The sequence below is a fragment of the Hemitrygon akajei genome, chromosome 4, assembly GCF_048418815.1.
Source record: "Hemitrygon akajei chromosome 4, sHemAka1.3, whole genome shotgun sequence".
Lineage (NCBI taxonomy): Eukaryota > Metazoa > Chordata > Chondrichthyes > Myliobatiformes > Dasyatidae > Hemitrygon > Hemitrygon akajei.
This window is the reverse complement of record NC_133127.1, coordinates 175,562,136-175,587,546: the sequence shown is the minus strand read 5'-3', so window position 1 is coordinate 175,587,546 and position 25,411 is coordinate 175,562,136. Positions and strand designations below refer to the sequence as shown.

Below are 25,411 nucleotides of genomic sequence, written 5' to 3'. Positions count from 1 at the left end.
TTCTAGCCATTGCTCTGATGCAGGTAATGCACATATATTTATTCATTTATTTAGGGCTACAGCACAGAATAAGCCTTTCCGGCCATTCAAGCCACACCACCCAGTAACCCCCGACAACACCCTGTTTAGCCACAACCTAATCACAGGACTATTTACAATGGCCAATTAACCTACTAACTGGTACGTATTTGGACTGTGAGAGGAAACCAGAGCACCCAGAAGAAATCCATGCACTCCACTGTACAAACATCCTACAAAGGCTGCCAAGATTGAACTTTGACGTCCTGAGCTGCAATAGCATCACGCTAACTGCTTGGCTACAGCGCTGCCCTAATAAACGTGGGAAACCCCATTATTTTCTACAGATGCCAAAAGGCAGAGGAAGACAGGCCAAAAAACCAGCGGTTATTATGGAGATAGAACATGGATACAAAGTTCGAGTGGTTAATTTGTTCGGGTTTCATTGGAAGGGATGAACCACACATTGACAATAAGGAGCAAGAATGTGATACAATAAGCAAGACTAGAGAACACAACCTCAGGATAGAAGGACATCCATTTATAACAGAGATAAGGAGGAATCTCTTTAGCCAGAGAGTGGTGAATCTGTGGAATTCATTACCACAGACAGCTGTGGAGGCCAAGTGTTTGGGTATATTTCAGGCAGAGGTTGATAGGTTCTTGATTGATTAGGGCACGATGGGATATGGGAGAAGGCAGGAAATTGGGGCTCAGGAGGGAAATGGATCAACCATGATGAAATGGTGCTGCAGACTTGATGGGCCACATAGCTTAATTCTGCTCCTATATCTTATGGTCAAAATAAGGAGGTATATTAATGAAACCAGCATTTCTGACAATGGAGGAATCACAAGGCCTGAATATGGCACGATAGGCGGCACGGTAGTGTAGTGGGTAGCACAACGCTTTATAGTACCAGCAACCCGGGTTCAATTCCTGCTGCTGCCTGTAAGGAGTTTGTTTGTTCTCCGTGACCATGGGGGTTTCCTCTGGGTGCTCCGGCTTCCTCCCACATTCCAAAGACATACTGGTTTGTAGGTTAATTGGTCATTGTAAATTGTCCCGTGATTAGGCTAGGGTTAAATTGGGCGTTGCTGGGCAGCACAGCCAGAAGGGCTGGAAGGGCCCACTCCACACCGTATCTCAATAAATAATATGTACCCCAAGCTCTCACCAGCAGCAAAGCAGGGTGTGCTGTAGCTTCTAACTAATTTTTCAAGCTCCTTAACTACGTATAATGCCATAGAATTGAAATTTGTTGATGTGGTTCTGTTGCTCATAGAGGAAAAGCAATGAACCGATAACTACAAATCCTCACCCTAGAGCGATCCCAGACTCCACTGTTGGCCAGAATGAACATGACTGAATGTCCTCTCGTGTTTTACATTTCACATTTCTGTAAATCAGCATATAACTTTCACACAGCAGGTTTCAATAAAGTACACGGTGAATAATGAGTGTTGATGGTGGAGTAAATACTGTCCAGGAATCCAGGGATGCCTGTCCTCGTCTCCTTTGAAAGATCTTTTAGTCCCAGTTGAGGAACATTGGTAACACAAGCTTTTTTTATTACCATGTACGCCAAGAAACAGTGACAAAGACAACGCTGGAGGATCTCAGCAGGTCAGAGGGAAATAAACAGTTGCTGTTTCACGCAAAGACCCTTCATCAGGTCTGGAAAGGAAAGGTGCAGAAGCCAGAATAAAGTGGGAGGAACATTTTCAGTGAAAACACTTGTTTGTATTCCATCTAGGCACAGTATGCCCACGGAGTGGTGGGAATGGTAACGTAGTGGGTGGTAGAGTAAAGTTCACAAAGTACTTTACAGTGCCATTGGTCCAGGTTCAATTCCCGCTGCCATCTTTAAGGAGTCTGTATGTTCCGCCCATGACTGTGTGGGTTTCCTCCCACCTTCCAAAGACGTACTGGTTAGGTTAGTGAGTTGTGGGCATACTGTGTTGGCACTGGAAGCATGGCGACACTCGTGGGCTAATTCCAGCTCATCCTCGGAATAGGTTGGTTGTTGATGTAAATCGATGCATTTCAATGCACTGTACGCATTTTGTACGTTTCAATGTACATGCAACAAGTAAAGCTAATCTCTTTAAACCGATCATGCCGCACGCAAGTACATAGAGGTAGTCGAAAGAAAACAGGATGCAGAACACAGCATACCGTGTAGCACCTATGGAGAGAGTGCAAGGTCGACTGGGAGATCAAGAGCAGGGAAGGGAACATACAGGGACAGAGAGACTCATTAAAGTGTGACCTAAAAGAAAGCACTTCCAACAGTGCAGCATTCCCATTGTAGCTTACTAAGCACCAGCCCATATTATGATGCTCAAATCTCTGCACTGACACTGGAAAATGGTGATTAAGCATACTTGGTGTATTAGAACATAGAACATTACTGCACAGTACAGACCCTTTAGCCCATGAACTTTTAACCTACTCTAACGATCAACCTCCCCCTACCCTCCTACATAGTTCTACATTTTTCTATCATCCGTGTGCCTGTCCAACAGTTTCTTAACTGTCCCTGATGTATCTACCTCTATCACCACCTTGGCAGGGTGATCCACACACCCACCACTCTCTTGCATTAAAAAACTGACCTCTGACATCCCCCCCCCACCACATACTTTCCAACTTTCCTCCAACCACCTTAAAATTATGCTCCCTCGTATTAGTCATTTCCATCCTGGGGGGAAAAAAATCTCTGGCTGTCCATTTGATCTATGCCTCTATATATGAAAGAGTACAACAAAAATTTGTATGATTACTTATTTCACAAAATTACAATTTTCAACATTGTACATTCATAAATCTTACTGTAAGAATGTGTAAATTTTCCCTGATACACATCATGTTTTTGGCAAAGCCTTAGAGAGCAGTTCCGCCTCTGTGCCCCGGTGATATTTCCCTGCCTCCACTGTATCTCACTTTGCATTACCTAATCACAGGCTAGCATCAACTCCAAGGTGACTGGAGTGGATTGTCATGCTTTCTGTCTTGCGCACCTCCGCTCCCCACGCAAAGGGTTCAAGCTGAGGTGTGGGGTGGGGACTCATTTGCCTTGCAAAGGGCAAATGGAGTTTCTAGAGCCGGCTCCCTCAAAGTTCGAAGTAAACTTATTACCAAACCACGTATATGCCACCAGACACAGCCTTGCCATTCATTTTCCTGCAGGCATTCACAGTGAGATACAGAAGTACGACAGAATCAGTTAAAAACTACACACAAAGACCGACAAACAATGTGCAAAAGAAGACAAACGTGTAAATAAAATTAAATAATTCTGAGAAAGTGAGCTGTGGAGAGCTGGAAAGTAAGGCTGTAAAATCAGTTCAGAATTGAGGTGAGTGAAGTTATCCACGCTGGTTCGGAAGGCCAATGGTTGAAGGATAAAAACTGTTTCTGAACCAGGTGGTGGACGCTTGAAGATTCACCTGCCTTTATATGAAGTACAGGCAGTCCCCGAGTTACGAACAGCCTGCCATAAAGCCTATTGTAATGCAATCCCCGAGGAACATTTGGGACATTGAGATTGTTTTTTAGTTTTTTTAAAAAATTAGGTTAATTTTTATTTGTTATATTTTCTCACAGAATTGTAATCTTTGAAACGTTGCTTTTGCTGCCTAGGAGTATTTCTTGTGTACTTCCCCATGCCCCGTTCAAAGAAACATGCCAATTGTTATTACCCTTTATAAGGAACAACCCCCCCCCGACTTGCTTATTATCTGCATGAAGGCTGTGGTTTGCTTGCGAGAATGTTCACTTTCCAATCCCGAAAGATTCTTTGTTTCAAGACCATCCAGTCCATAATTGATAGGAACACAATTAGGCCATTCAGCTCATCGAGTCTGCTCCACCATTTCATCATGGCTGATCTATCTCCTTCTCAAACACATTCTCCTGCCTTCTCCCGTAATCTTTCACGCCCTGACTAACCAAGAACCTATCAACCTCTCCGTTAAATACACCCAATGACTTGGTCTCCACAGCAGTCTGCAGCAATGAATTCCACACCTACAGGTTCACCACCACCTGATTAAAGAAATTCCTCCTCCTCCCTTTTCTAAAGGAACTCCCTTCTACTCTGAGGCTATGCCCTCCAGTCCTGGACTCAGCAACTATAGGGAACATCTTCTCCACATCCACTCTATCTAGGCCTTTCAATATTCAATAGCTCTGAATGAGATTCAGCCCACCCCATCCCCATTCTTCTAAACTCCAGCAAGTACAGAGTCATCAAACACTCCTCATACGTGTGTTCATCCCTGGAATTCATCCCTGGGATCATTCTTGTAAACCTCCTCTAGAACATCCATTTTTTTGGAAATCCCATTCTGGAATCTTTTGTACTTTAAAAATGCTTTGCTATATTTTATAATTTAAATACTCTTGAGAGTTTTTTTAGTAGCAAATTGATTATGCGGTTTTTTAAAAATGCTTCACTCATAAATAAAGTTTACAACGTTAATACCGCTTAACGCATCTGATAGTCTCACAACGATTTGCCCACATATACAAACCAGGAGCAAAATTTTGAGCCCCAGAGGACAGGGAGAAAGTAACAATATGAAGCACAGAAATGTGTTAATACAAACCAGGAGTACAATGTATTGTGCACCATTCGTCAAATACTTCCAGTAGACGGACAAGTTTAATTAAAGCTGGAAAGAGCCACTAGTTTGTCCATTGTAGTATGAAATGATAGCATGTGATTATTGCTAGTTTCTTTGTTCCTCTAGACTTGTCAAACCTTCGCATTTTGGAAATGGGAAACATTCGCCACCATCGTAAACAAAAAATAATTAGTATAAACACCACTACAGATTAGCTCTCGGACTACATGACCGTTTAACAATGGCATCTGTTTCCAAATCACTCAATGGAGCAAATCTACGCCACATAAATTAGCTGCGAGTGCATTACATGAATATTTGTTTTACCCCTTACCAGATTCTGAATGGTTTACTTTGATTGGGTCCAAATGCCACACGAGGCGCGATCCTTTCTGGTCTCCAAACCTCTTCACATGCTCCCCATCTGAAAAGGAATAGAGTAATGGATCAGCGTTCAGCCCTCGATAACGCTCCAAAGTAACAACTCCAGCGTGAGAAGTGCCCGAACGCGACTGCGGAGCAGGACAAAGCTGCCCCTGACAGCGAGAGCAGCCTACAACGCCCGAAGCCCCGCGCCAAATGATCCCATTCCTGCCGCTGCATGATTCCGTCGGAAGGAAAACCATTACTATCCCAGTGTTGCTAAGGAACAGGACGTTTCTAACCTGAATTCTTAGATAAGTTTGCTGTTACCCGGGACTGTGCCGTCTGTCTCGTTGCATTCGCATGCAACGCAAAGAGATCTCGGCAGCAACAACTGTAAAGTTCCAACTAAGCACAAGTAGTTCTCTCGTCGGACAGATAAAGGTCTTGGTTACCATGGGCTAATTAGTTGGTCTCTTTTCTGAAAATCCAGATTGCACCAGATGATTCAAGCTCCCAAAGGACCTCTCGGACTGACAAGCTGTTCCCTTCCAGTTCGTAGCATTGGCAACCAGGTTAAGCGTTTTCATATTGTCATCTTACGGCAATGAAGTTCATTCAGGAATCGCAATTATTCTTCATTTCCACAGATGACGGGAATTTTTCATTCAATTGCACCGCAAAAATAAAGGAAAGCGGGGGATGCTCATCAACAGAACCTCTCTCAAATGGTGATCTCCAAACAGCACAAAGAAGTATTTCAAAATATAACAGGCTGCATATTAGTATACATGGGGGTGAATGGCTGGAGGATTGGATGGCTTAAAACAATTTTAGCGTTGCTTACTGGAGTGAAAACCTACCAAATATTTCATTTCGATTAACTACAAGGCGTCGTTTAATTGAACAATTAGCTCTGGAAGAAGCTACAAAAGTGTGTAATTAAAAAATTCAAATCATGAACGTTTTGCCCATTTTAATTGCACATATGATGGAAGGCACGGTTATTGGCCACGTGTCTCTGGTGTTCTCTTTTTAATTGTCTATATATATGTAAATTAGACATTTAGTAAGAACTGTGGATGGTTTTAAGTGTCTTTGTTCAATTTAAAATGACGCAAACAATATGTGCTGTTGATGCAAGTAAATGTCTGATCCATTTATTAACATGGCTCATATTAAATGGTATTGAAAAATATTACGTGAAATTTTGTATTAATGCAAATGTAAAACAGTTTAATTAGATCAATTTAACATATCGTTTGGGTGCAAAAATTGATTGCATGTAAAGATTTTGCTTCTACTATCCTACAGCTCTTTGATCAGAATGGAGAGCTTTCCATTTCCGATGCTCAGAACCACCATTAAGAGTAATTGGGTTCGGGAAAGCACAACTGAGGACAATGAAGCTCCCTCCCCTGCGCTCCAATAATAATCTGCGGCTGCCAAGCAGCCCAGTCAGAGCGGGTGCCGAATCATCACACGTGGCCAACACCAGCCAGGGTGGGGGTAGGGAACTCCTTTTCATATTCAATTCAAAGAAATTAATCTCCCTTTTCTGATAGGGAATGGTTCCTATTCACTGTGTCTACTAAACATCACAAATTGTCAATGACTAACTAATATCAAACGTGGTTAATAATTATTTTTCTCCCCAAGGAAAATTAAATGGTATATTCTAGGCGTATCAATCAACACCGGCCTCTGAGCAGTTTTGACCACTCTCGCTGCTCTCTGTAGAGATATACAACCAAATATCCACTCACTCATTCCAAGCTTCCTTTACTTCTAATCTATATGTTTAGGCTTTGAGGCGCCAAGCTAGAAGCAGTAAGATTTATTCAAACGTACCCTAATTCACAGTATAGCACAGACAGAATCGTAAATCACAACAGGATCTTTATAGCAAAGCATTTAGAGCCAGCACCGTCACCCACCTTTCCATCCAACATTGGCCTGGATACTAAACAAATTAAAACTCCCTTAAAAATTAACAGAGCCATTCTGAAAGCAGATTTGATGAGGTTATTTAATATGTTGTTCTAAATTATTTAGACTTCACTTTGATTTACTTGGGCTGGAACTTATAAAGCTAAAAAAAATTAAAAGCAGCACTGGAATCAGTCCAGAGGAGACGGACCAAGCTAGTATTTGAGATGAGAGGGTTGTACTATCAAGGGAGGATAAACAGCTTGCTCTTGTATTCCTTGGAGTTTAGAAGAATAAGAGATGACTCTGTTCTGACACAAGACCCTAAAGGGGATATTTTGGGTAGATTTTTAAGATGTTTTCAACAGTCGGGGAATCACAGACAAGGGGACATCAGAAGTTTAGTGGCCAGTCATTTAAAATTGGGGAGTGTAGAAATTTATTTTCTCAGAGCATACTGAATCTTTGGAATTCTCTGCCCGAGGGTGGTATAGGCCAGGTCATATAGAAAGAGAGAGCGATGGCTATATATACGTGAGGTTTTATGGGTAAGCAACACAAAGGAATAGTTGAGAGCAGCTTATATTAGCTGTGATGATATTGGCCGGTGGGCATGCTCGAGGGGGAGAGCGTGTATTTTTTGTGGCGTTGTTTTAAAGCAGTATGGCACAGGAGGTTGGAAGGCATTGGCTGGGCTCTGTTGGAGCTTGGGTCAAGTTTTGTGACCCCTGCTGGTAGGATTCTGGCTTGGTGAGCCACAAATCAGTGCACTGGGTAGAAAAGACCTCAGGCCTGCCTTTCCCACAAAGCAGATATCCCACCCTGCAAAAACTCATTTCAGGGAGGTAGCACCCCCACCCCGGTCGACCTCCAAGGGTGTATGCAATACTTTGTTTAGTGGTTCTGTCTAATCTGTAAACCAAGTTGGGTATATGCAGAAAATGTGACATTAAAATACGTACTTATATTATCATGGAGTCATTTTTTTTATTCTATTACAACTTTAAGCAAGTCTACAGGGGGTTTGGCCTCATCACGTAGGACATCAATAGAGTAGCCCCTTAGCAGCTAGCCAGCTAGTTTAAATAACGTTAGCTATGCTAATGAATGAACAACACCTGTTAAACTCACCTCAACATGTCTTTTACATTTTAACCCACCACGGGCAATAAAAAAGTCACTGTTGCAAACAGTGCAGCGAGCAACACTGTCATTATTTTTGACCCCTATTAGGCAGGGGTACACTTTAGTGTAGTCTGGGGTGAAGTACGTTTTATATTTTCTTTTTTTGGAACACTCTGCCATGGTGCTGCAGGACACTAAACTGAACTGATGGACAATGAAAGAGAGAGGGGGTCGACTGTAAAGCCCGCCCACAGAGAAAACTGATAGATCCACTTAGCACGAAGAGAGACCAATCAGGATGCTCCCTCTTGCTGTTCCCCTTCCTCTGCCTCTCAAAAAAATCAATTTCCGGGATATTGTATATAATTTGCGGGTGTCAGGGAGCCGCTATCAATATGCGGGAGACCCCTGGAACTTGCAGGAGAGGTGGGATGTCTGGCATAGCAACCGTTGTAGAGCTAGTGGAGGAAACTGGGACTGGGAAGCGGTTAGGTGAGCAGTGAGAGGAAAGAGACAAGGGTTCAGAACGGAATTTAGACAGTTATTACTCAATTGAATATACCAAATGAGTTTTTGATAAAGTTCACATATCACTTACATCAAATTACAGAAATTAACCAGCTGCCCAAGCCTCGTCCTTATGTCCCTTTATGTGTATATCAGTTGTACTTTTATTTAATCCCTGTCCTGAATTTTCAGTGAAGTTTGCATTATTCCTCTCCTTATACTGCTGTGCCTTCCTCCATCGCCATTACCAATGGAGACAATGGAGGGCGGAGAGAGGGGGTGGAGGGCGGAGGGGCATGGAGGGCGGAGAGAGGGGGGGCGGAGAGTGGAGGGGGTGGTGTAGGACGGAGAGTGGAGGGGGGGGACGGAGAGAGGGGGTGGAGGCCGGGGGTGGCGGAGAGAGGGGGTGGAGGGCGGACAGTGGAGGGGGTGGTGTAGGACGGAGAGTGGAGGGGGGCGGAGAGTGGAGGGGGGTGGCGGAGAGAGGGTGGAGGGGGGCAGAGGGAGGGTGAGAAAAAGGGGAAGTACTGACGTGTCAGCCAGCATCAGTGTCACAAAGTCTCAGATCCACCAAGTCTGTGATCACCATCACAAACCCAGTTACACAGATCCCACTTTATTCTCCCTTCATCCTAACTCTCCCCGATCCCACCACCCATCTACACAGAGCAGAGAACACTCAGACAGAGCAATAAGCCCTTTGGCCCACCTGCTTATGCCGACCATGATGCCAAATATAACTAATCCCATCTGCTGGCTCAAGGTCTATTATCTCCCCTTACCTGTCTGTTCTTGTGCCTCTGCAGTGCTGCTAACGTGTCCCGTTTCCCACTTACGAATCTTCCCATCTCCTCACCCCCCACCCCCCAACAGATCCGGTTTGGCTCAGTGAGTTCCTCCAGCAGATTGTTTGTGGCTGTCCATTGCCAGTGTCTGTTATTGTTGGCCCTGAATCTATCTCTTGCGACAACTACGTGCATCTTACCTCTTCCAGCTTCCTTACAAGTAGGCTTTAATTTTTCCACTACCGGTAATTCTCCTGGTTTTGATCTTCTCATCACGTCACTTATCTCATGATACAGTAGAAAACAGTTTCCATTCATGTATGCAAACACGAGGAAATCTGCAGATGCTGGAAATTCAAGAAACAGATCCCGCTTTCCCACTGATCTGCCAGTAGCCACACATTTTAATTCCACTCCCATTCTGATATGTCTATTCATGGCCTCCTCTACTGTCAAGATGAAGCCACATTCAGGTTGGAGGAACAACACCTTATATTCCGTCTGGGTAGCCTCCAACCTGATGGCATGAACATTGATTTCTCTAACTTCCATTAATGCCCTTCCTCCCCTTCTTACCCCATCCCTTATTTATTTATTTATTTATTTATTATTTCCCCCTCCTTTTTTTCTCTCCCTGCCCCTCTCACAATCACTCTTTGCCTGTCCTCCATCTCTGGTGCTCCCCTCCCCCTTTCTTTCTCCTAGACCTCCCGTCCCATGATCCTTTCCCTTCTCCAGCTCTGTATCCCTTTTGCCAATCACCTTTCCAACTCTTAGCTTCACCCCACTCCCTCCGGTCTTCTCCTATCATTTCGGATCTCCCCCTCCCCCTCCCACTTTCAAATCTCTCACTATCTTTCCTTTTGGTTAGTCCTGACGAAGGGTCTCGGCCCGAAACGTCGACAGCGCTTCTCCCTTTAGATGCTGTCTGGCCTGCTGTGTTCCACCAGCATTTTGTGTCCATTTAAGGATGATTTCCTCTTCAGATTTATTTATTTATCATGTATACATTGCAACATATAGTGAAGTGTGCTGTTTGTGTTAACAGCCAGTAAAACTTAAGGATGTGCTGGGTGAAGCCTGTAACTGTCACCATGCATTCTCTTGATCAAAACCTCTTCCTTTTTACACGAGTGCAAAAGCAAACTATAAGACTGACTGTTAACGGTTCTCCAAATAACATGATGTTGGAAATCATGTTAGGCATTGAATACATCTTTCCTTTACAACTCCTTGTCACTTTTTTTAAAAAACGCTGTATCATCAAACCAGATTAAATTCTTTCAGGCTAAACAAAAAGTCATTCATGATATATGCAAACAGAAATTAAAGGAGTAGAGTCGCTGACTTCTTAACATAGTTTTACAGTCTGATGATCGGCTTGACTAAACAAATCACTGTGGAACATTCAAAATAAATGTCCGAAGTGAAGGAAGTCATGCATACAACACCACCACCACAAAATTCAGCGATAGGCAAACTGCGCAGGACCATTTCTTCCAAAGCTTGATGCAGAAGATTTTTAAAGGTATTCCCTACCCTTGCCCATGCTGTGGGCATGAGTGGAATTATCCAAAAACAGATGATCCATTTAAATGAAGTGCTCGTGCTCTGATGCCACATACCCCAGTGACTGCACAGTTTGTTGTTTATTGATCCTTTATACAGTGAGTGTTTTATGCAGAGTGTGCCCACAGGAAAAGAAATCTCAGGGTTGTATGTGGTGACATGTATGAAATCTGATAATAAATTTCACTTTGACTTCAATTCGACAGGGCCATAAAATATGGAACACAGCACTGCGCTGGCACTTTCTCTCGAAGCCATCTTCATTTTGCTAAGTACTTCACCTACATTTAAAAGGTTTTGCCTTTGTTTGAATGCTCCCCCCCCCCCCCAAACACACACACTCTTTCATTTTTGCATTGTATCTTGACAGCACTACTCAATGAGAAGTGTCCTCACATTAAATATTGGGGAGACCAGAGCTTTTATGTTTGACTCTCGTACCCATGAGTTTAGTCAACCCTCAGCTTTAATTTTGATCTGCAGGTGAATACCTGATGCAATATCTAACAAAAAGACCACTCACTCACTTCCTCCTTTGTGTACTGCCCCTGCTTCAGTCCATCTTTTACTAAAACCCTCATGCATACTTTTCATACTTTGGAATTTAAATATTTCATTTTTTTTCCCTTGGGAATGCAAATAAGAAAATGAATCTCAGAGTAGTAAATGGTGACATATACATATGTCGATAATACATTTATTTTGAACTTTGAACATTTCAGTGCTCCCTGACTAGCCAAGCATCTTCCAATCTCTATAATCATAAGACCATAAGATATAGAAGCAGAAGTAGGCCATTCAGCCCATCGAGTCTGTTTCACCATTCAATCATGGGCTGATACACTTCATCCAGTCATCCCCACTCTCCTGCTTTCACCCCGTACCCTTTGATGCCCTGAGTCTCACTTTATATACTCATTTCCTCTGAAACCCATTCATTCATATTCTTGCTACCTGGCCACCTACATTACAAACTTCAAACGCTCATCCTCTTAGTAGACAGTCCTTCATGACCTCATCCCTCCCTACTTCCAACCTCCTCCAGTTCTAGAACAGACTGAGCCTCCAACTCGGTCCTCTTGTGCATCCTCAGTTTCTTCTCTCTCTCTATTGGCAGCAATGCATTCAGCTGTCGACAACATTCATTCTGGAGTCCTCTCCACTTCCCTGCCTTCTCCGGAAAGTACAACCTCCGGAAATCCGCCTCGCATGTGAAGTGGCAATTCTGGACCAAACCCGAATCGCTAAGGATGCTGGGCAGGGCTTAAGTGCTATCAAAACTGAAACCAAGTGGCACAGGTGACAAAAAGGCTTCGCTCCCAGAAGGACTCAATGCCTGCTATACTCACTTCCATAAGACTGTAAGATACAGGAGCCATATCATCATGGCTGATCCATTTCCCTCTCGGCCCCAATCTCCTGCCTTCTCTCTGTATCCCTTCATGCCCTGATCAATCAAAAATCTATCAATCTCTGCCTTAAAGATACCCAATGACTTGGCCACCACAGCTGCCTGTGAATTAATTCGAACTGAATGGACTTTCTTATAACCTTCACGTACATGAGGAGTAAAAATCTTTATGTTACGTCTCCATCTAAATGTGCCATGTGCAATCATAGTTATTGATAATAATTTATAATAAACAGAATAGTCAATGTAATATAGAGTACACTCAAGTCAGCGTGAGTTCATCAGTCTGATGGCCTGGTGGAAGAAGCCGTCCCGGAGCCTGGTGGTCCTGGCTTTTATCCTGCGGTACCGCTTCCTGGATGGTAGTAGCTGGAATAGATTGTGGTTGGGATGACTTGGGTCCCCAATAATCCTGCAGGCCCTTTTTACACACCCGTCCTTGTAAATGTCCTGAATCATGGGAAGTTCACAACTGGGTTGTCCACACCACTCTCTGCAGAGCCCTACGATTAAGGGAGGTACAGTTCCCATACCAGCTAGTGATGCAGCCAGTCAGGATGCTCTCAGTTGCGTCCCTGTAGAAAGTTCTTAGGACTTGAGGGCTCGTACCAAACCTCCTCAACCATCTGAGGTGTAAGAGGAGCTGTTGTGCCTTTTTCACCACACGGCTGGTGTGTACAGACCAATCTTTTTTACTGAATTTTTCTAAGACAAATACATAGTGGTCATAGTGGTCACAATAGTACAAAGGGAGGGGGATTACATTGTTGGCAATTAACACATGTGAGTAGAAACTATAGGTAACACCAATATAATTGACCTCTCAAACTCTTAATATAGACAAGATACAAGGAAATAAAAAGATGAAAAAAATAAACCCCAAATTGAAAAATCAAAAACAAAGTAAACTAAACAGAACTAAAACTAAACTAAACAAAGCTGGGCTGTTCTATTATAATGTCGTCAACTCCGCTCCTCCACTCAAATTAATAAATAACTTAAAGGAATCGGAAAAGGTCAAATTACATTCTATGAAAGTATTGGATAAAAGGCCTCCAAGTTTCTTCAAATTTAACCGAGGGATCAAAGGTACCTCTTCCAATTTTTTCTAAGTTTAAACAGGATATGGTTTGGGAAAATCATTGTGAAGTAGTTGGAGGATTCATCTCTTTCCAATTCAATAAATTAGATTTTCTAGCCACTAAAGTAGCAAATGCAATCGTCCGCCGAGCTGAAGAGGGCAGATCAATCATTGTTAAACCAAAAATTGCAGTGATAGGGTGAGGTTGTAAATCAATGTGCAAAACTGCAGAGAATGTATCAAAAATATCTTTCCAATATTTTTCCAAAAGAGAGCAAGACCAAAACATATGAGTCAGAGAGGCTACCTCAGAATGACATCTATCGCAGATTGGGTTTATATGAGAGTAAAAATGTATCTTTAGACATATGAGCCCTATGCACCACTTTAAACTGAATCAACATATGTTTAACACAAATAGTAGAACAGCATTCTCACATAAGCATCCTTCTCCAGATGTCTAAGGATGGTATGTAGAGCATTGGCTGTTGTGTCATCTGTCGATCGGTTGTGTCGGTAGGTAAATTGTAGGGGGTCCAGATTGGGTGGTAGCAAGCTGCAGATGTAATCCTTGACCAGTTAAAAAAAAGTTAGTCTGTCCCGAGCCTTATAGGCTCATCAGGCCAGTGCTTATGCTGGTTTCCGTGGTGTGAAGTGTCTGAGAGTACGAGACTCCCTCCCCGGATAGGACGCCAGTCTATCGCCAGGTTAACCCCCAGCATTTTGCTGGTACCCATTTTGGGTACCCAGCTGGGTGGACTGGAGCAGTGTGTGGTTAAGTGCCTTGCTTAAGGACACAACACGCTGCATCGGCTGTAGAACTCATGACCTTCAGATCACTAGTACAATGCCTTAACCACTTGGCCATGTGCCACAATGCTTGACCAGCCTCTCAATGAATTTGCTTGTTATTAAGCTGAGTGGCAATGAATTCCACAGATATATCACACTCTGGCAAAAGAAATTCCTCCTCATCTGCGTTCTAAAACAACACCCCTCTAATCTGTGACCTCTAATCTTAGACTTCCCCCACTATAGAAAACATCCTCTCCACATCCACCCTATCAAGGCCTTTTACCAATTGATAGGTTTCAATGAGATTCCCCCTCGTTCTTCTGAATTCCAGTGGGTAGAGGACCAGAGCCATCAGACACTCCTCATATGACAAGCTTTTCAATCCCAGAACCTCCTTTGAACATTCCCCAATGTCAGCACACCTTTTTTTAGAGAAGGGGCCCAAAACTGCCCACAATACTCCAAGTGAGGCCTCACCAGTGCTTTATAAAGCCTCAACATTACATTCTTGCTTTTATATTCTAGTCATCTTTTATCTTTGACCATCTAAACATGGAGGCACCTTCACAAACTCCCACAGCACCCGATGACCCAATGATCTCACTCTCTGAGGCTAATGTAAGAGCATCCTTCAGGAGGGTGAACTCAATATAAGCATCTGACCCAGACAGGGTACCTGGCCCAGTACTGAAGACCTGTGCTGATCAACTGACTGCAGTGCTCACATATTTTTAACCTCCCACTTCAGCAGTTTGAGGTACTCACCCACTTCAATCAAGCTTCAATTATACCATATTCTTCAAGAAGAACATGGTAACCTGCCTCAAGGACTATCATCCAGCAGCACTTACTGTGATAAACTGCTTTGAGAGGTTGGTGATGAAAAATATAAACTCCTGCATGAGAAATTACTTGGATCCACTCCAATTTACCTATCAACACAACACCTCCACAGCAGGTGCCATTTCATTGGCTCATCACTCAATTCTGGAACATCTCGACTGCAAAGGTGGAATACTGGGATGTTCTTCATTGACTACAGCTCAGCTTTCAGTACCATCATCCCCTCAAAACTAATCAATAAGCTTCAAAGCCTTGGACTCAATACCTCCCTGTGCAACTGGACCCTGGACTTCCTCATCTGCAGACCCCAGTGACTGAGTTTGGATTGGTAACAACATCTCCTCCATCAGCACAGGTACATCACAAGTGTGCGTGCTTAGCTCCCTGCTCTACTTGCTTTACATTTATGACTGAAGCTTAGCACAACTCCAATGCCATATTTAAGTTTGATGATGACACCTCTGTCAAAGGTGACAAATCAGCATGTAGGAGGGAGAGTGAAAACCTGGCTGAGTGATGCCACAACAACAACCTCTCACTTAATGTCAACAAGACTAAGATTATTGAATTCAGAAGGAGGAAACCAAAGGTCCATGAGCCAGTTTTCATTGGGAGATCAGAGATAGAGATGGTCAGAAACTTTAAGTTCCTTGGTGTTATCATTTCAGAGGATTTGTCCTGGGTCCAGGACGCAAGTGCCTTTATGAAGAAAGCACAGCAGTGCCTCTACTTTCTTTGAAGTTTGCGAAGATTCAATGTGACACCCAAAACATTGACAAACTTCCATAGATGTGTGGTGGAGAGCATATTGACTAGTTGCATTACAACCTGGTCTGGCAACACCAATGGCCTTGAACAGAAAAATCTAATACAGCCCATCCATTGGGTAGATGGAGCTCGTCAGCCCGGGAAGGCAGTCCATCTAAGAGAGGGAAAACTCTGATTTCAAACCTCCGCTGCCTTGCGGCCATTCCCACTCATGGGAAAGGCTTCAGGAGTGAACCCTAAGGACAAATCCGGAGCTGGAGTCCCTAAGGCAGTCTGACGTTGCCTTCAACCTCGTTCTGGCAACTCCTGTGAGGACACTGGTACCGAGCTGTATCAGCCCTTGCCCTTCCCTTGAATAACACTGGTGTCGTGGAGAGGGCAGACTCGCTGTATGGGCAACTGCCAGTCTTCCATACAACCTTGTCCAGTCCTGCGCCCTGGAAACTATTCCAGATGCAGATCCATGGTCTCACAAGACTAACAGATGCCACCACCCAATCCATCATGGGTAAAGCCCTCCCTACTGTTTAGTATTTCTACACAAGGTTCTGGAACAGTTATTACCCCTCAGCCATCAGGATCTTGAACCATAGAAGGTAACTTCACTCATCCTATCACTGAACTGTTCCCACTCACTTTCAAAGACTCTTCACTTCGTTATTTATTATTATTTTTCTTTCTTTTTGCACTTGCACAGTTAAATGTTGTCTTTTGCACACTGGCTGTTTGCCCGTTCTGCTGTGTGCAGTCTTTCAATGATTCTATTCTGTCACTTGTGTTTACTGTGAATGCCTACAAGAAGATGAACCTGAGAGTTGTTTATGGTGACATACACGTGCTTTGATAATAAATTGACTTTGAACTTATCTTAATGCAATCATTTATTAATCAGGCTTTGATCTCCTGCCATCATATCTCCTCTTCTGATCCCATGATAACTGTTCATCTGATTATGTAGTGAAGTTATTGTAGACATTTTACATACTTAATGCATTAAGTATAAATTGTTTCCTAAATGTAATAAATGCTGGGCATGCTTACTGGGTAGGAATGCAACTATTGAAAGAACAAAGGGACACTCAGAGATAAGGTAGAGCCTCCTGATGCCCAAATGACCCCACCACAGACATCAAGTCATTGTCTTCTAGACTCTCACAATCCTTATTTCTTCTGGGGAGCTTGCCTCCAGAGCTCCCAGTCTCAGAATCCTCCAAATTTCCACAGCCCAAGGATCCATAAGCAAGTGTCATGGTAGATCCATTATTTGTGTCTCTATCATAGATATTCCCATTGTTCTGTCCACCCTCCCTAATTCTCTGCAACTTAAAACGTATTTCTGGAGATTCAAGAGAGTGCAGATGTTGGAATGTGGAATAAAAGCCAAACTGCTGGAGGACTCTGCAAATCAAACAGTATCTGTGGAGGGAAACAGGCCCAGTCAGCAACTCAGGTCACGAACCTTCACCTTGACTGAGCAAATGGACAGATGGATCAGGTGAAGAGTCTCAACCCCAAGCATCAGCTGTCTATTTCCTTTCACAGCTGCTTCCTGACCCACTGAGTACCTACAGCAATTTGACTTTATCTTTTCCCAATTCTGATGAAAGATCAGCCACCTAGAACACTGACTCTAACTCTCTTTCCACGGATAACGTTCGACTTGCTCAGTATATCTGGAGCCTGCAACAAACTATCTGCTGGGAAACTCAGCAGGTTGACGTCTGGGTCAAACCCTCCATCAGGACTGGTCATCAATTCCTTTCACCCCCACAGACACTGTCCAACCTGTTGAATTCCTCCTGCAGATTGTTGCTGTTCCGGTTTCCACCAGCTCAGTCTCTTGTGTTTCCAATATCTGGGTTCCTGATAAGAGTTTCTCTGGTGTCAAATGTGTGGAATTTTAATACACTCAGTGGCCCCTTTGTTAGTTTCCTCCTGTACCTAATAAAGTGGCCACTGAGTGCATGCTCATGTCCTTCTGATGCTTGAGCTCATCTACTTCATGATCCGATGTGTTGTACATTCGGAGATGCTCTTCTGCACACCACTGTGTAAAATGTGGTTATATCAGTCACTGTTGCCTTCCTGTCTGCTTGAACTAGTCTGGCCATTCTTCTCTGACCATCCTCACTAACAAGGTTTTTTTTTGCCCACAGAACTGCCACTCACTTTTTTGTTGTTTTTCGCACCATTCTCTTTAATCTCTAGAGACTTGTCGTGCCTGAGAATCCCAGGAGATCAGCAATTTCTGAGATACTTAAACCACCCCATCTGGCACCAACCATCATTTCACAGTCAGTCATTTAGATCACATTTCTTCCCTACTCTGATGTTTGGTCTGAACGACAACTGAACCTCTGGACCATGCTTCCATGCACTGACTTGCTACCACCTGATTAGCTGATTAAATATTTGCATTAATGAGAAGGTGTACATAATAAAATAGCCACTGAGTGTATTTTCTCTTTATGTCGAGCAATGGCTTCAGAAGCAGTTGGGCTTTGCTTTAGTGCCTTGGATAATGACAACTTGAACTGAATTTATGGTTTTCAATATCATTTGCAGTGAAACGTCCAACAGTTTAACATGTGATCTCAAACTATAGTTAAATTTAATCCAGTTAGGATTGAGGTTTGGCTCTCTAGAATCATATTAAAGTGCTGTGGAGAAATTAATCATTACCTGGGGTATTAGTACCAAGGTACAGTCTTTAAATCTTCAGGGAACAAATGATGGCTGCAGTACTTCCTAATCTTAATTGGTGGATGTATTGGAACACAAAATGAAAAATGGTGCCAGTGATTGAAACCCGTCTTTTTGGGATTGTGATTGTGGCAGAAATAAAGAATTCAAATTAGTGGGTCTAGTAATCATTTGCACTTAAGAGTGAAGTTTAAAAAAAAACTTTATCAAGAGTAACATCTGCACCACATTCAAAACAGCATGCATTGTGCAGATGAAAATGCATTAACACAATAGTCACTTTGCAAACTTCTCTGCGTGAGTTAATGCCGGTTGTATGGAGATCTTGGTGTGAGAACTGTACATGCCTCAGCAGTGTTTTGTGTGCACCCAATGTACCCCAAATTCACATCTGGCAAAAATTACATGATTGTCACTGTTCTCCTTTAGACTTTATTAACGTCAAAAGCTCAAACAGAGCATTCCTTTGAGGGTCAGGGAGAACTCTCCTTCAGTCACAAGCAGAGCCATGGACAACTTGTTGCAAAACAAAGTTCAAGTGTGCTGACCCAATTTGGGGTCCCAATCACCAGGACTCCTCCCCATCCTCTGGTGGAGAGAAATGCCAGAAGAAATTGTGCACAGAACAGTAGCGCAGTGGTTAGCGCAACACTTCCCACTGTCAGCTGCAGATCGGGGGTTCAATTCCTGCCGCAGTCTGTAAGGAGTTTGTTACACGCTCTCACTGTGACTGCACTGGTTTCCTTCACGTGCTCTGGTTTCCTCCCACATTCCAAAGATGCACGGTTAGGGTTAGTGAGTTGTTGGCATGCTACGTTGCCGCTACAAGCATGGCGAGACTCCTCAGCTGCACAGCACGATCCTTGCTGATTTGATTTGGTGCAAGTGATGCGTGTCACTGTCTGTTCTAATGTATATGTAACAAATAAACCTAATCCAATCTAGTCTAGAGAAAAGGGAAACATTTGCCATCTTTATCACCAGCAACGAGTGAAAAACCAGGAGAACATCTGGCAAAGGAAGTAGTGCCAAACACCTTCTCCATCCATGTTTACAAAAAGACACCCTCCAGTCAAGACCTCCTTTTGGAGCTATGTTTACTCTTCCACAAGTTGCCCTCTCAGATCCAAATTCCACAAAAGCCACTTCTCACACATGCTTACAACTCTCTCATAATTGTAGCCCTCACTCTCAGAAGCCTTGCCTCCAGATCTTCACCAGGTGACCATGCTGATGTGCCACATTAGGGAATGTGTTCAAAGCTTTCCTTGCAGAAGTCCAACATTCCTTCTAACACCACAGAATGTTTAGACTAATACGATTCAAGGTGGAGAAGGAGCTAACCTCCAGAACCTCAAGGCCATAAGCTGGGAGCCCAAAGGCACCAAAAGGAGCCCATCACCATAGAAGAAATCCACCTCATCAACCACCTCCATCTTAGGACCCACAAAACCAGAGTGGAAGCGAGTCGATCTCAACTGTCTACGAAAGAAGAGTGCCACGTGTACCAGGCACTTTGCTCCTTTCTGCTGCATGGCAGAGAGGACAAAAGGGTTTCTGGGCAAAGTGAAGGCCTTTCTAATTGTGATCAATGGGAATCTTTTCTTCATATTTAGAATGGGGATTCTGTGGCAGTGAGGCTCTCAAATCTGCCAGCCTTCACGGAAAGTCTTTGTCTCCTTCCAGGTATCTGCCTTACCATCTCCTGCCACGTGGACAAGCAGCCATTTCAAAAGGTAGCCTCCATGTGCTGTTCAAAGCCCTCTTCATGGTGTTCAAGTGGACAAGTAGTCTTTTCAAAAAGGTGCTGTTCAAAGCCCTCTTATGTTACCATTCATTTCAAGAGGACTAGAATATTAAAACTAACATGTAATGTTGTAACACTGAGGCCTTACAAGGCATTGGTCAGACTACACTTGGAGTATTGTGAGCAGTTTTGGGTCCCTTATCTAACAAAGGACTTAATAGCATTGGCGAGGGTCCAGAGGATGATCCCAGGAAGGCAAGGGTTAACATACGAGGACTGCTTAATGGCACTAGGCCTGTACTCACTGGAGTTTAGAAGGATGATGGGGACATCATTGAAAATGCTCACTTCTCACTGCTGCCATCAGATAGAAGGTACAAGTGCCCAGGACTCATGCCTCCAGGTTCAAGAACAGTTACTACCCCTCAACCATCAAGCTCTTGAACAAAAGGGGATAACTACACTCACTTCCATTGAGATGGTCCCACAACCAATGATCTCACTTCTCCTTGGTGAACAGAAAACTCCATCTGGCTGAATCTGAGGTGAGGAAGACCCAGCCAGAGTCAACCCACGTAAAGCTGTGGGGCCCAATAATATACCAGTTCGGGTCCTGAAAGAAAGACTGTGGAGCCCAGCTGAAAGATATACCTAACATGTCTCTGGAACAATTCATTGTCCACTTGGTTTTCAAGGTGGCAACCATCATTCCAGTGCCAAAGAAGGTGACAGTTATCTGCCCAAATGACTTTCGTCCTGCGGCATTAATGTCAACCATTATGAAATGCTTTGAGTGGTTGGCACGGAACACACTAAACCCTTTCTCCTGGCTACACTGGACTCTTTCCAGTTCACTTATTGCTTGAATTGGTCCATTGATGATACAATAGCCTCTGCCCTTCACTCCGTCTGTCCCACCTGGAAAATGGGGTCTCATATGCCAGACTGCTGTTTATAGACTCCAGTTCAGAGTTCAACACCACCATACCCCAGAAACTAGAGGGAAAACTGTCACTTCGGGGTCTCAGCACCTCCCTCTGCAATTGAATACTGAACTTCTTAACAGTAAGGCCACAGTCAGTCCATGAGGGCAGCAGCATCTTTTGTCCCATTACGCTGAGCACTGGCCCTCCCCAAGGCTGTGTGCTCGGCCCGCTGCTGTTCACACTGCACTGCTGACGCACGACTGCGTCCAGCTCAAACCGTGTCATCAAGTTTGCGGAGGACACCACACTGATTGGCCTTATTGAGTACCATGACGAGACAGAGTATAGAGAGAAAGTGGAGCGGCTGGTGGATTGGTGTGAGAAGAACAACCCAAGCCCGAACATGGAGAAGACCAAGGAAATCATTGTGGACCTCAGGTAGGTGCAGATGAACATCCCCCTCTGCGAATACACAGCTCCTCCATAGAGAGAGTTCCTGGGAGCTCACATCACAGATGACCTCCCTGAACAAGAAGGCACAGCAGTGTCTCTACATTCTAAGATTAAGGCAAGCAATGCTCCTTGACCCCATCTTTAACTGTGTTTTACAGGAGCACCATTGAGAGCATCCTGACAAGTTGCATCTCCATATGGTATAGAAGCAGCTGATCTTTGAAGCACAAGTCCCTACAAAAGACTGTGAGAACTGTTGAGAGGATCACAGGTGTCTCCCTACTATCCATCAGGGTCATTTCTTCTTCTTCTTACTTCGTGTGCAGAGCCCTTAGAATTATTAAGGATCTCACCCATCCATCCAGCATCCCCTATGACTTTCTACCATTAAGCAGGAGAACCCGATGCATTAAAAACAAGAACAGTCAGGATGAAAAACAGTTTCTTCCCCCAGGCCATCAGGCCGCTGAACTCCCTGCTGCATTGTATTTGAAATGTCACTAGTTTATCTGTTCTGTACACTACAATATTTTATATTAATGCACTTTAGTTTGTTATTTATGTGCTTCATCAGTAGATTTTATCCTTACTTTCATAAGTTAGTGTTACATGTATTACAGTGCTTTACACCTTAGTTTGAAGAAACAATGCCTCATTTCCATATACATTGTATGGTTATATATATTATACACATGTATGTAGCTAAATGACAATAATCTTGACTTGACTTTAAAGACTCTATCTTGTCATTTCATGTTCTCATTTTTATTGCTATTTATTTATATTTGCATTTGTACAGTTTATTGTCTTCTGCACTCTGGCTGATCTTTAATTGATCCTGTTACACTTACTGTGCTATAGATTTTCTGAGAATGCCCTCAGGAAAATTAATTTCAGGGTTGTTCTTTGATAATAAAATTTACTTTGAAACCTATTGAATTGAAAAGCTTAGTTACAGTGGACATGTAGAGAGGATGTCTCCTACAGTGGGGGAGTCTAGGACCAGATGGCACAGCCTCAAAATACAAGGATGTCCCTTTAGAACAGAGATAAGGAGGATACCTTTTTGGCCAGAGGGTAGTGAGTCTGTGGAATTATTTGCCATGGATGGCTGTGGAGGACAAGTCGTTAGGTATATTTAAAGCAGAAACGATTGGTTCTTGATTAACGAAGATGTCAAAGGATACAGGAAGAAGGCAGGAGAATGGGGTTGAGGGGGATAATAAATCATCAATGATTGAATGGTGGAGCAGACTCGATGGGCCAAATGGCCTAATTCTGCTCCTGTGTCTTATAGTCTCTTCCCTCGTGAAAGACACTGCCCCGTCATCGTCACACACACCCATTTCTTGCTAACATTCTCTGGTGGTGTGGTGCTTTTAAGAGTTGCTTTCAGAGATCAGAGCCAAATAGGAAGTTGTTCTTAAACAGGGAAATTTGACCTCTAACACCTCTTGCATATTGTGATGTTATCAACAGCCAGCTACTACTTTTTGTGGAACGGGTATGAACAAATGTTGCATTTCTTGTTAGAAATAGCTTTCTAGTACAGCAGCAGCAAGACTATTACCACTGGTTTAATGCTGGAGATACCATGCGGAAGAACTTCAAGGCTAATATCCCAGGAATTCATAAGCAGGAATTTGGAAGTGTTCCAGTCCAAATAGCAGAAGAGATAAAGATAAATTCCTGAATGTCCGCTGCAGGGAAAAGAATGCTCTACATTTTTTTAAAATTCCAACATTTTAAACTCCTCAGGGAAAATGATTTTTCTCCCATGTACTTTAGGCATCAAATTGCCCATGAGGCTGTGAAAACAATGTTCTTAAAAATGAAACATCAGATTAACTTGTGTTTAATGCAAACTCACATAACCGAACATAGAACTATATAATACAGTAACAGGCCCTTTGGCCGACAATAACTGTGCCAACCATGATGCAAAATTTAATTAATCCAAACTATCTGCATGTGGTCTGTGTCCATACATTCCCTGCCTCTCTAAAATCTTCTTAAATGAGCATTTAATATTTCAGTAATCTTGTGAGTATGTTGATTAAGCATTTTTTGTTTGTTTAAATCATTCACTAGGGGTTATATACAAAAATAAGTGATTTGCATCCATTACAATGCTACCACATGATCCATATGCATCTTGCTTGAAGTAAAAATGAACCATGTTAGACTTGCATTTCAGACACCCATGTCTTCCTTTTGATTAGTTTAATGTTTTGGAGTTACAAAACATAACAATTGCCATTCTATCTTCTTCCACTACCTCCCTGGCAGTGCATTCCAGGCACTGACATACAGCCAAGTTTTGGGGTCCAAGTCCACAGCCGCTCAGGTGAACAGGGTTTGCAAGGGGGTGCACGGCATGCTTGGCTTCATCCATCAGGGAACTGGGAGATCACACTGGCCACACTTGCAGTGCCGTGCGCTGTTCCGATTGCAACACTATAGGAAGGCCGAGGCGGCTTGGGAGAGGGCGCAGAATTGGAGTGCATTAGAGTGTATTAACTATAAGGACAGGCTAGACACACTGGGATTGCTTCTGGTGGTGCAGCAGAGGCTGAGGGGCAACTTGATAGAAGCATATAAAGTTATGAGAGGCATTGACAGGGTAAATAGGGAGGGCCTTTATCCCAGAGGGAAAACGTCAAATGCATAACCTTAAGGTGAAAGGGGAAAGTTAAAAGAGATGCGTAAGGCAAGTTTCTACCACTCTCTCTACTAACTATCCACCTACAATGAGCAGAATATGCTGCCTGGGGTGGTGGCAGAATTACATAGGATAGGAATATGGCGCTGGAAAATGGGATTAGTTTAGATTGGCAACATGGTCAGCACAGATGTGATGGGCTGAAAGGCCTGTTCCTCTCTAGCACCGTTCCATACTTTTTGAGATATGGGGTAACAGACACCCCAGGCCTAGCAAGCCCACGTTACCCCAATACATCCATGTGACCAATTAACCCTTGGGATGCGGGATGGGGAGAACAAACAAACTCCTTACAGGAGCAGTAAGGATTGAACCCGGTTTGCTAGCGCTGTAATGTGCCCCCCTATATAGAGTACATGTTCTATCGTTCCTCTCAGCTCCTTCTTCACCAGGGTCTTGGAGCTCTCTCTACCCCTCCTTTCTCCCGAAGCATGTGTGGAGTGTAGCCACAGAGTAGAAATCCGTCCATAGCAAACTGCAGTCATTGTAATGCACAACACTTTGTTTTTTGAAAGATTGCAGTGCGTCCTCCTCCCCCCCCCCCCGTAAGATTAATTGATGGTCTCATCTGCCAGTACAGTATGTGTAATATTGTCTCAGATGTATCCAGACGGGAAATATCACTGCAATTCTGCTTGCTACGTGGTGCGTCCCATCTTCTTATTTATGACCCGGCTGGCACAAAAGCCATTTGGAATCAACGACATGGAAATGGCTGATGGGATGTGCATGGGTAGCCTGCACTTAGATCTATTCACATCCCCGTAGACTAGGATAATACCTGCCCCTAACCTTTTATTTGGCATATTTTTAAATAAATTTGCTGGTTGGACTGTAACTGTACGCCTTCAGTGCTTTTTATTTTTACCAGTCTCTTTGAATTCTGGATTTTCATGTTTGAGCTGATCGGCTGCTGAATACCTGTGTGAGGTCATAATTGAAAGGCTTCCAGTCCGGTTAGGAAATCAGCCTTGTTCATGTTCCAGGCAAAGTGTGTATCTAATACCAAATGTAACTGATCAGAGTGCTACTGTA

General features: G+C 43.4%; 1 protein-coding gene across 6 annotated transcripts in view; it reads right to left on the bottom strand.

Moving 5' to 3' along the window:
• Positions 1–25,411, bottom strand: part of LOC140726980 (CRACD-like protein) — a 197,991-nt gene that overhangs the window by 135,909 nt on the left and 36,671 nt on the right. For 5 of the 6 annotated variants that reach the window (XM_073044061.1, XM_073044056.1, XM_073044062.1 and 2 more), the window contains exon 2: positions 4,984–5,073. The gene's annotated coding sequence lies outside the window, so the exon portion shown is untranslated. Of the gene's footprint in view, positions 1–4,983; positions 5,074–5,314; positions 5,396–25,411 lie in introns of those variants that run through there. The other variant, XM_073044058.1, reaches the window with a different exon arrangement.